This window comes from Pimephales promelas, chromosome 19, assembly GCF_988280905.1.
Source record: "Pimephales promelas chromosome 19, fPimPro1.hap1.1, whole genome shotgun sequence".
NCBI lineage: Eukaryota > Metazoa > Chordata > Actinopteri > Cypriniformes > Leuciscidae > Pimephales > Pimephales promelas.
The window spans coordinates 11,455,702-11,465,184 of record NC_142787.1 but is presented as its reverse complement, the minus strand read 5'-3'; positions in this window follow the sequence as shown (position 1 = coordinate 11,465,184).

Below are 9,483 nucleotides of genomic sequence, written 5' to 3'. Positions count from 1 at the left end.
TACCGGACCTTTTCTCCTAAAACTATAAATTGAATTAATTAGTCCCGAAGTAACTATTTTACTTTATGTAATTTATGTAGACTACTTAAATTAGTTCTTATAAAACTTAAGTATTAAAATGGATCAATATTAATTTAACTGTGATATGAAGTTGTTGCCAGCCATTTACAACTCATACAGATGCTTAATAATCAAATGTACTATGCCTTCACTATGTATTAACCAGTCTGTGATATTAACATGTGAGCTAGAATGTGTAATTTGGCCTTTTGTTTGGGTTCCTTGTTTTAATTTGTATTGACTGAAATTTGTATGTCTTAAAATTTGAATTTGAGGTTGACTTGAGTCTTTTTTTAAAGATGGATATAACAATTCAAAGGGGGGATTCACTTGCAGAATGTAATAAATGCTGCAGTTATTTTCACTGCCCATTCTGTGCCCCCATTTATTTTAAAACAACAAAGTTATCGAAAGTGCAAAAGCATCTCAAGGGACACTTCAACAGAGCAGTGCAAGTTGCAACATGAAGGTAACATTTGCAAACATTTTTTTTTGCTTTTTGAAAAGATCGTAAGACTGTGTGTGACCAATAATATGCTGTTGAATTCCAGGGTACACCATACATCGATTCGGTCGCCCCTGCCGAACCCAGCCACATTATCATTGCTTCTACTGTCTGTCAACAATTTTAAGAAAGCCAGATTACATTACACATTTAGGATCCTGCAAATGTAAGAGAATTAAGAGAGCAAGTACCACTGATTTCTGTAACATCACACCAGGGATGGAAATTAGCACCCGCCACCAGCCAAATGCGGGTGATTTTGTGTTGTGGCGGGTAAACTCACTTCACCTACCGGCCACCGGTAATTCGTTTTTTTCATCTTCATGTAAACCACAATGATTTCCCTCATGTGTTAATATTTTTCCTTGTTATAATGTATGATTTGCAAAAATAAAAACTACTGCAAACTACTGTGTTGATTAGAGAATCAGTGTATGCGCGTTGTGTACCCGCAACATAAAATTGCGCGCTTAAAATAGCATTATGAACAACGCGCCACTGACTTTAGACCAGGTTTTTTCTGGACAGTGGCGCAATAGGGTTCTGGAAGTGTAAAATAGCACCAGGGAATGTTTGCGCCGAAACACGCCTCCTTTTTGCGCCGATCCGCCCAGGGAGCCCAAGTTCATTCCCTAGTTTACCGACGTGCGTCTGTGGAGGGGAAAATACCGCTTTGCGCGCGTGCAAAATACAGTAGGAATGAGACATGCGTTTTTTGTATAAAGTCATTTGCGCCGGGTGGAAGATAGGGCCCCATGGTGTCTTATGATACAAAAAAAAAAAATAATTGCACTGTCCTTGTGCAAAAAAACAGAGATCATGCACACATAAACACATTGCAAAATGGCATTTATTCCAAACAAATGTAGAACTCTTTCCGAAGGTCCGGAGCACTGAAAGGAGCACTGAGGAGTTTCAGTTGACAGCAATGGAGGAAAGTGATGGATCTCATGTGGGTGAAAATACTTGCCCACCAAAGGATGTTCCACCAATACAATGCATGGTACAATACATCTTAATGAACAAAAAGATACCTTCTACTATTCCCAGCCATTTGAGACTTTCTTCAGAGGATAAGGAATTTCCACGACACCTAATTCCCGAGGAGACATTGTGCTACCACTGCCCAGACTGCATGGTCCTCATCGACCCGCTCTTTCCCCCGACCTGCATTACTTGAAAGGCTAAAATTCTTACAACCACAGGAATTGTCCAAGGTGGATTATTTATTCATTTTTATGGTTGTGATTTTGTACTTCTGATCATGTTGCGTTTTGAAGTAAACCACTCTTGTTAATTATTCACCTTTTGTCTCTGCAGATATTTCTACATACTACAAATACTGTCCTCAGTGTGGAGTATTTTACCGGTACCAAGAGTGGAGCGAAAGTCTACATAATTTCAATGTCCTTCTTGATCTACCTCTTTGCCTCACTATTAGAAACATGTTGCTTGTGATGCTTACATATTCTCTTTATTCGTTAATTTGTCTGATTTTATTATTATTTCAATGAATAGTAGTAATTAAGAGTGCAGTTTTTTATATCATAGGTCCACACTGCAGTCAGCAGAATAGTTGAGTATTTGGAGTTAACTACAGGTGTCCAGTTCACCTCAGCCAATACAGTTTTGCATGCTTATCTTCATTTTGAAGCTCTAACAGACCATGAATATCAGTATTCATGTGTGACCTATGGTGACCATCCGCCTGTGGTCATAATGGACCTTTACAAGAACGCATCTTTTCATTTGTCAGGTAAGGAACCCTATTAGTTTACTGATTGCACAAAGGTAGACCATGGTTTATTCAAATTTTCTTCATTTCTTTTAGTGAGTGACCTTGCACAACCTCCAGAAGATTTTAATGGAGATTCAGAACAGTTTTGGAAGGCACTGACAGTGGAAAGAATCGCTTGTGGATTTGTTTCAAGTAAGAAAGCAAATTATTAAATATTTCACCTATGTAGATTTGTATTTGACAAGATAAGACAAAAGGTAAAATGCTGATTTCTACAATATAGTAACATGTTTTTTTCCCCCAAAGGTCAAAAATCAATCCATACTGTTGATAGGCCCAATGGATAGGGAGAAACACTCAGAAATGTTCTTAATACAGAATTTGAGAAGATTCGTCCAGCCAAAGCAGCAGAGGTCTCAAATGAGTAACAGTAATAGCAGTAGCTCTAAAATATACAATACATGTGACATTGATAACATGAATCTGCTTTTCTTTTATGTATTTGCATTTTAGGTGGTTGGACTGTGATAATGTGTCCGTGTGTCATTGTCTACAGTTTGAAATGCAACATCCGAGCAGAGAGCCCGCGTGATTTTGCGGACATGCTTCTTTCATGGAAGCATATGCCGAACATTGTCATTAATGACTTTGCACGTGGACAGGCAGCCCATACTAACCTAAGACAGCCACAAACAATACCCTTCACACCATTTGAAGGGAGGTTAATGGACCCAACTGCAGAAAACATGGAGAAAGCCAAAGCTGGAAACGTAAAGGTGTCAGTACCCTGGCTGACATGCAAAAAGGAAAATCCTGACCCTGATGGCCACCCTATTACTGGTTCAGCAGAACATTATGTTCTTTATGACTGGTTCCATGAGGACAACACAAAGGATGCTTGAGATTCACTGCGGAAGCTTCGCCTAGTCGCGCAACTAGCTGGGTGAGTTAACAGCCAAGTCGTGGAACAGGTATTTGCAAAACTAAAAAAAAAAAAAAAAACTTCCTAAACATGGCTTTACCGTCGACTCATGTGTTCCTCAGGCGAAACATAATTCACCATTACAATATTCGCAAAAATGAAAAACGACTTCAGCACATGAAAAAGGAGTTTTAGACACACATTCTAATGAATTTCCACAGCCAGGCTGTTTTAGGTCATTTTTCACTGTACTTGTGCACTTTTGTTATGAATGTAACACTTTTACTCATGTAAAAGGAAATTGTGTCTCATTAGAGAGAAGTTTTGGAGCTTGGGTTTGCTGAAGGATATGGATTCCCATGTAAGAAGTCTGCATTTGGAAAGCTATATTTGTATTTATTGGAAACGCCTGCATGCAGCTTATTAGTGAAATGCCTTATATTGTATGTATATAAAATATTACAATGTAAACTGTCAAAGAGTACACATGTGTCTGAATCAACCTACATTTTTGCTTGCTTTCTTTTTCCATAGGGCAAAGATATATACATAGAGAACTTGTATGTTATTTCAAAAATTTCTAAAATCAATTTTAGGAGGATGCGGATATGAAAGACTTGCTAGTCTTCCCAGCATGGACAAAAGCTAATGGCCCTGACCACTACGTTGTCTGTGTTTTAGTGAATTATTAAAGGAATTATTTCTAACTAGATATAGAATGTTGCATACATATGTTGATTACAACGTAATTGGAGTCTAAAACTCAACTAATCATCAATGCTTCTTCCAAGAACTTTAAAATTAAATCTGTTTACACCCTAACACGTTAGAGATTATGAGGCCACTTCGAAGGGACTAGTTGGTATATGAATCAAAGAAAAGATTTTATTTACAAAGGCAAAGTAAAAGAACAAAATACAGGTAACTGTGAGCAATGGCTTAGGGGAGAGCAAGGCCCAAAATAACAAACAAAACAGCCCTCTACCTAATTTAGGAGAATTCCTAAATAACCTAAGGTTAAAGAAAAAGAAGCGAACAACATAAGCTTCCCTCAACTCCCTCGCTATATCAAAAACAGAGACATAAACAGTATTAAAGAAAAATAGGCACTCACCCCCTACAGCCACCAATAACTCACAAGTTTAGTCCCACTATCAGACAACCATATCACAAACAGCATTCAGTCTGGAGCACGGGAGAAGCGTGCCCTCCCTCTGCAACACTGAACTGCACCCTTATACTCTCCATCTCAGGCACACTTCCAAACGAGATACAGGTGCTGATGATTAGGCCTGAGAATGAGTAGAGAGAGAAAGAGAGACAGCAAGCAAACAAAAACACAAGACACAAAACCATGTCCACACAGTCATAAATGATCATAGCAAATAAATTAATGAATACGTCCTTGGACGTAATACTAGATGAATAAATAAATGAATACGTCCCTTGGGATGTAACACCGGAGGTCTGTATATCACAGCGATGAGGAGGGAGCAAAGGGATTCAACTTTGCATAGCATAACTTCAAAACTATCAAAACTCTCTACTGCTATTTGCCTACACTTAAAACTATTTTAAAAAATTACAGCAACTCCTCCACCCTTTGACTTTCTAGGGCAGCTGAAAAGACCACAATTTGTGGGAAGAAGTTCTGAAATAGGGCTCAAGTAATTTTTAGTCAGCCAAGTTTTAGTGATAAACATAAAACCCAGTTTGTTTGATAAAAAATTGTTTAGTAAAAATGAGGAGTGTTTTCTATGTGTTCTGACTTTGTGAAGTGCTCTCTGCTTAGAACTTAAATCACACCGCTATAAATACTGTTCAACTGTGGTCTAACTATAAGAATAAGAGTATGCAGATGAACAAGGTAGCATACAATGATGCAATGAGGCTGCTGCTTCGTGACCCTAGGTGGTATGGTGCCAGTTATTTGTTTGTGGCTACTAGAGTGCCAACTTGTGAGGCACTTTTAAGAAAACTGATGTTTAGTTTTATGTGTCGCTTGGACAAGTCAGTTAACCACATAATTGAAGCCCTAGTCAGTCCTCTGAAAAGCTGTTATAGATAAACTTAGGTTAAGACGAAATTGGTGCCATAGCCTGTATATCCTATAGGCTAATGTAATTTTTATGTATGTATATTATGTATGTATGTGTTTATGGACCTGTGTCTGAAATAAAGCTTTGAACAGAATAAAGATGAAATAAAGAATAAAGATTGTCATCAAGGCAGCAAAAGCCGGTCTGATAAAACGGATCCTAGCTTATATTTGTCTTTTAACAAATATAGTAGTCTTAGGGTGTATTCACACCTGCCTTGTTTGGTTCGATTGAATCGAACTCTAGTTCGTTTGCCCCCTTGGTGCGGACCTTTTGGGCAGGTGTGAATACAGCAATCGAACTCGGGTGCGGACCAAACAACCGAACCGAGACCCAGCTGAAGAGGTGGTCTCGGTACGGTTCCAAACGAACTCTGGTACGGTTCGTTTACGGTGTGAACATGAACCGACCCAATTGCAAGAAAGCACTGCGTCGAAAGAGAATATTGCGCGTCTTTCTGCGCGTCGTGTGTGAATGTCTAATCGCGCAAAGATGCAAAAAAAAAATCATTTGCAGTTTATAAAGCATTTGCAGTTCACCACCTTTTGGTGGTGGTTGACGAGTTTCCCCCTTAAAGCGAGTGCCGAGAAAAATTCTATATATAAATGTAATGAATTATTATTATTATTATTAATGTAAGGATAGTTACAATACAAGAATGATGATGCGTTAATTTACGTTAAACTGGACAAACTTAATCGCAAGCGTTAACATTGACAGCACTTGTTAGTACACAATAAGAATCTCATTCTTTGAATGAGTGAACATAACCTCTCTCTATGAATGAAAACTTTATACCTTCTCCGTCTTCTGTGCAGTGCCACTTGTAACGCAAAGTTGAGATGTTACCCAGAGATAAAAAAAAAACAGTAGATGGTCGAATGAAAAGATGCACGAGAGACGAGAGTTGTCGTATTTCCCCGCGTTTATAGAGCCACTCAAACCTTACACTCGTCGTTTTCTCAAAATTCGAATTACAACTTCGTATAGATGACATTGTATCATATGATACTCATTAGTTTCTTCATATTGCGTTTGTACAGAATTAACACAAAATTAGTAAAAGAACAAATATTGCAGTATGAAATATATGGAAATATCTCCATGCTGAGCCTTTTTTGCACTTTCTGATTTCCCTTGAGAATCCTTGTCCAATGAATGGACGACCTTAGCACACGTGTGGTTTGGTTTACAAATTTTGGTTCACTTGCAAAAAGAGCAGTGTGAAAGCGAACCGTACCAAAAAAAAAAAAAAAAAAATTATTTGGTCCGGACCAAAGCAAGTGAACTATCGGAATTTCCTGGTGTGAATACACCCTTAGTCTTTTTAGCTCGGACCCGAGTTCGAATCCACCTTTTGCCGAACATATGAGATGTAAAATGTATAAACTAACATGAAGGTCTCTAGCGTTGTATTTTGCCAATGAACTAAAATCGAAATAACCTGAGCTTTGAACAGGGTACCAATCGCTTTGGGGACATAGCCATGTCTAGGTTTAAGAACGACTATAGAGTCATTAGGTCCAAACTCAAGACACACAGCGCTAGCAGAGAGCGCGTGAAGGTCTCCCACACGTTTTACTGATGACAGGGCAATCAGAAAGACGTTTTGAGCGAGAGGTATTTAGGTCCACGGTATCTAATGGTTAGAAAGGGGGGGCTTTCATAGCTTCGAGAACTATAGAAAGATACCAGATCGGAACCGAGACTTCAAGAGATTTCCACGACGCATGCGCGAGAATTGCGATCAGTTCGGTTCTCGCGCATGCGTCGTGGAAATCTCTTGAAGTCTCGTTTCAGGCCAACAAGAAAGAAAAGGAATAGTCGAATAAAGTCGTTATTTTTGTTTGTTTTTTCGCACAAAAAGTATTCTCGTCACTTGATAAACTTATAGTTGAGCCACTGTAGTCACATGGAATATTTAAACATTTTCTTCATTGACTTTCTGGGCCGTCAAGTGTCATTCCCTTAGGAGCCTATGTGGTAGTTATACAGCGCTCAAATTTAATCAAAAATATCTTTATTTGTGTTCCGAAGACGAACGAAGGTCTTACGGGGTTGGTACAGCATGGGGGTGAGTAATTAATGACTTAATTTTCATTTTTGGGTGAACTAACCCTTTAAACACACTTGAAATGTACACATGAAATGTTTGGCTGCATTTCATGTGTAAAATTACGCGTCAGAATAACGATTGTCTATGGATATAGAATCACCATTTGCGCCGCCTGTATTACCCCTCCACCCGGGTCCCACTCGACCCGCTCCGAGCGGGCCTTGAACCCGGATCTCCGGCATGAGAGTCGGGCGCTCTAACAAGGAGGCTAAAGACTGCAGCCTCTAGCATCTGTCGCTAGAGCGCTTATTGAGATCAGGGAGTGAGGTTATTCGCACAGCAACTACTAGCTGGCCTCCATAGGGGATTATCACGCTTCTGGGTTTCATGGGCGGGATTTGTCAACTTTGTGCATGTCCACTTCCGACGCAGTTTAACAATGCCTGAGACGAATGCTATTTATGTCATTGCTCTGTTCCACTTTGTAAATCTAACCAACAACGCCAACCCTACATAAGTTTTCATGGATTCCCAACTGAATTGAGTATAAGGAAGAAATGGATTAAAACTTTAAAATAAAACAAGGTAGCACGTTTGTTTGCAGCTGGGAACTTTAGTGAATCAGACTAATTTACCAGGGATGCTGTATAAATAAACTTAGTGTAGTCCTCCATCAGTTTGCCAGCGAGATCGGTGATTCAATGCAAGGGCAGTGCACAAAGATCACAGAATCCGGAAGTACTACGTATCAGCGTGATAATCCCCTATTACACTCACCCCCCTAAACCTCACTCTCATCCGGGTCACGGCACCAATGTTACCCCTGCACCCGGGTCCCACTCGACCCGCTCCGAGCGGGCCTTAAACCCGGGTCTCCGGCAGCGTGAGATATTTGGCAGCGAACGCAGCGTCTCGTTCCCTATTCAGAGAACATGGGTTACACAGAGACGTTCTCTTTCATATACTCAAAGCTGTGTATAAGACGCAGTGGGAACGAAATATCAAACTGGCTAAGAGCTTAACTAGTAAATGACAAGATAACTTAGCCTACATGACTAGTTAAAGCTGACAAAACATGGAAACCTGTAGCCATGTCGATATTATATTACCATGGTAGTAATCTCTATTAATCTCCATTATAATTACATTGTTTAATATAATATTGTTTTATTTGATATTATGTAAATATGAACTTTTATTTTATATATTTTTTTATATAGTTTATTTATTATTACCATATGTTACTTGTATTTATATTGTAAGTTAATATTGTGTCCAGTTTGGCCCTGTAAATAAAGGGGTATTATTGTTTTTTTGACAAAGTGTGTGCGGTTTTGTTTTCTTAAGTACCGTTTTAAGAATCGTTTAGGCACCGGAACAGTTTAAAAAATACAGAGTAGGTACTGGTAACGGATAAAACCCAACCGATACCCAACCCTACCCCTGATGCATGTGCGCGGGAGAGCGCGGCCGCTTTCTGTAACGTAAGAAAGTTGGCCGCGAGCTCAGAGCTGCATAAAAATATCTGCAAGAGCCAGAAGCGAACACGGGTCTCTGGCGCGAAAAGCTTTCTGTTTTACCACTGAGCCACAGCGGTAAAGACACAAGCTGCATAGCGCGAGCAGATAAGAGGGCATGATAGTGGCGAACAGGTCCAGCCTCGGCGGAACTAACACACTATAAACCCATTTGCCGGTGACTATGCATGGGGGGTGGAGTAGCTCTCTTGTAATGTAAAGAAAGCTAGCCGCGGTCGGCACAGCTGTAAGCGGCTCATCCCTCATACAGCGCGGGTCTCCGGTGCTGAGAGGGGCGTGGCAGAGCTGCAGGTGTGCGAGGCATCTTTAAAAAGACGCTTGCTGCTGTTTTGTGAAGTTACACAAGCAAAATACAAATGGATGGATACATCGCCAGATGGCGTTGGCTCACAGGATGGCTGAAGGTGACGAAGACGGCCGGCTTCCTCAGACTCTGTCCACGCTCGCTAAGAGATGCCTTCACGATGGTGACACGGCTTCCTCTCGGAGATCAGCAGGTGTGTAGAGCCTTGCTGAAGTGATGAAAATCGGAAAATAGCGGGAAACTCGACTATTTATAGACTCG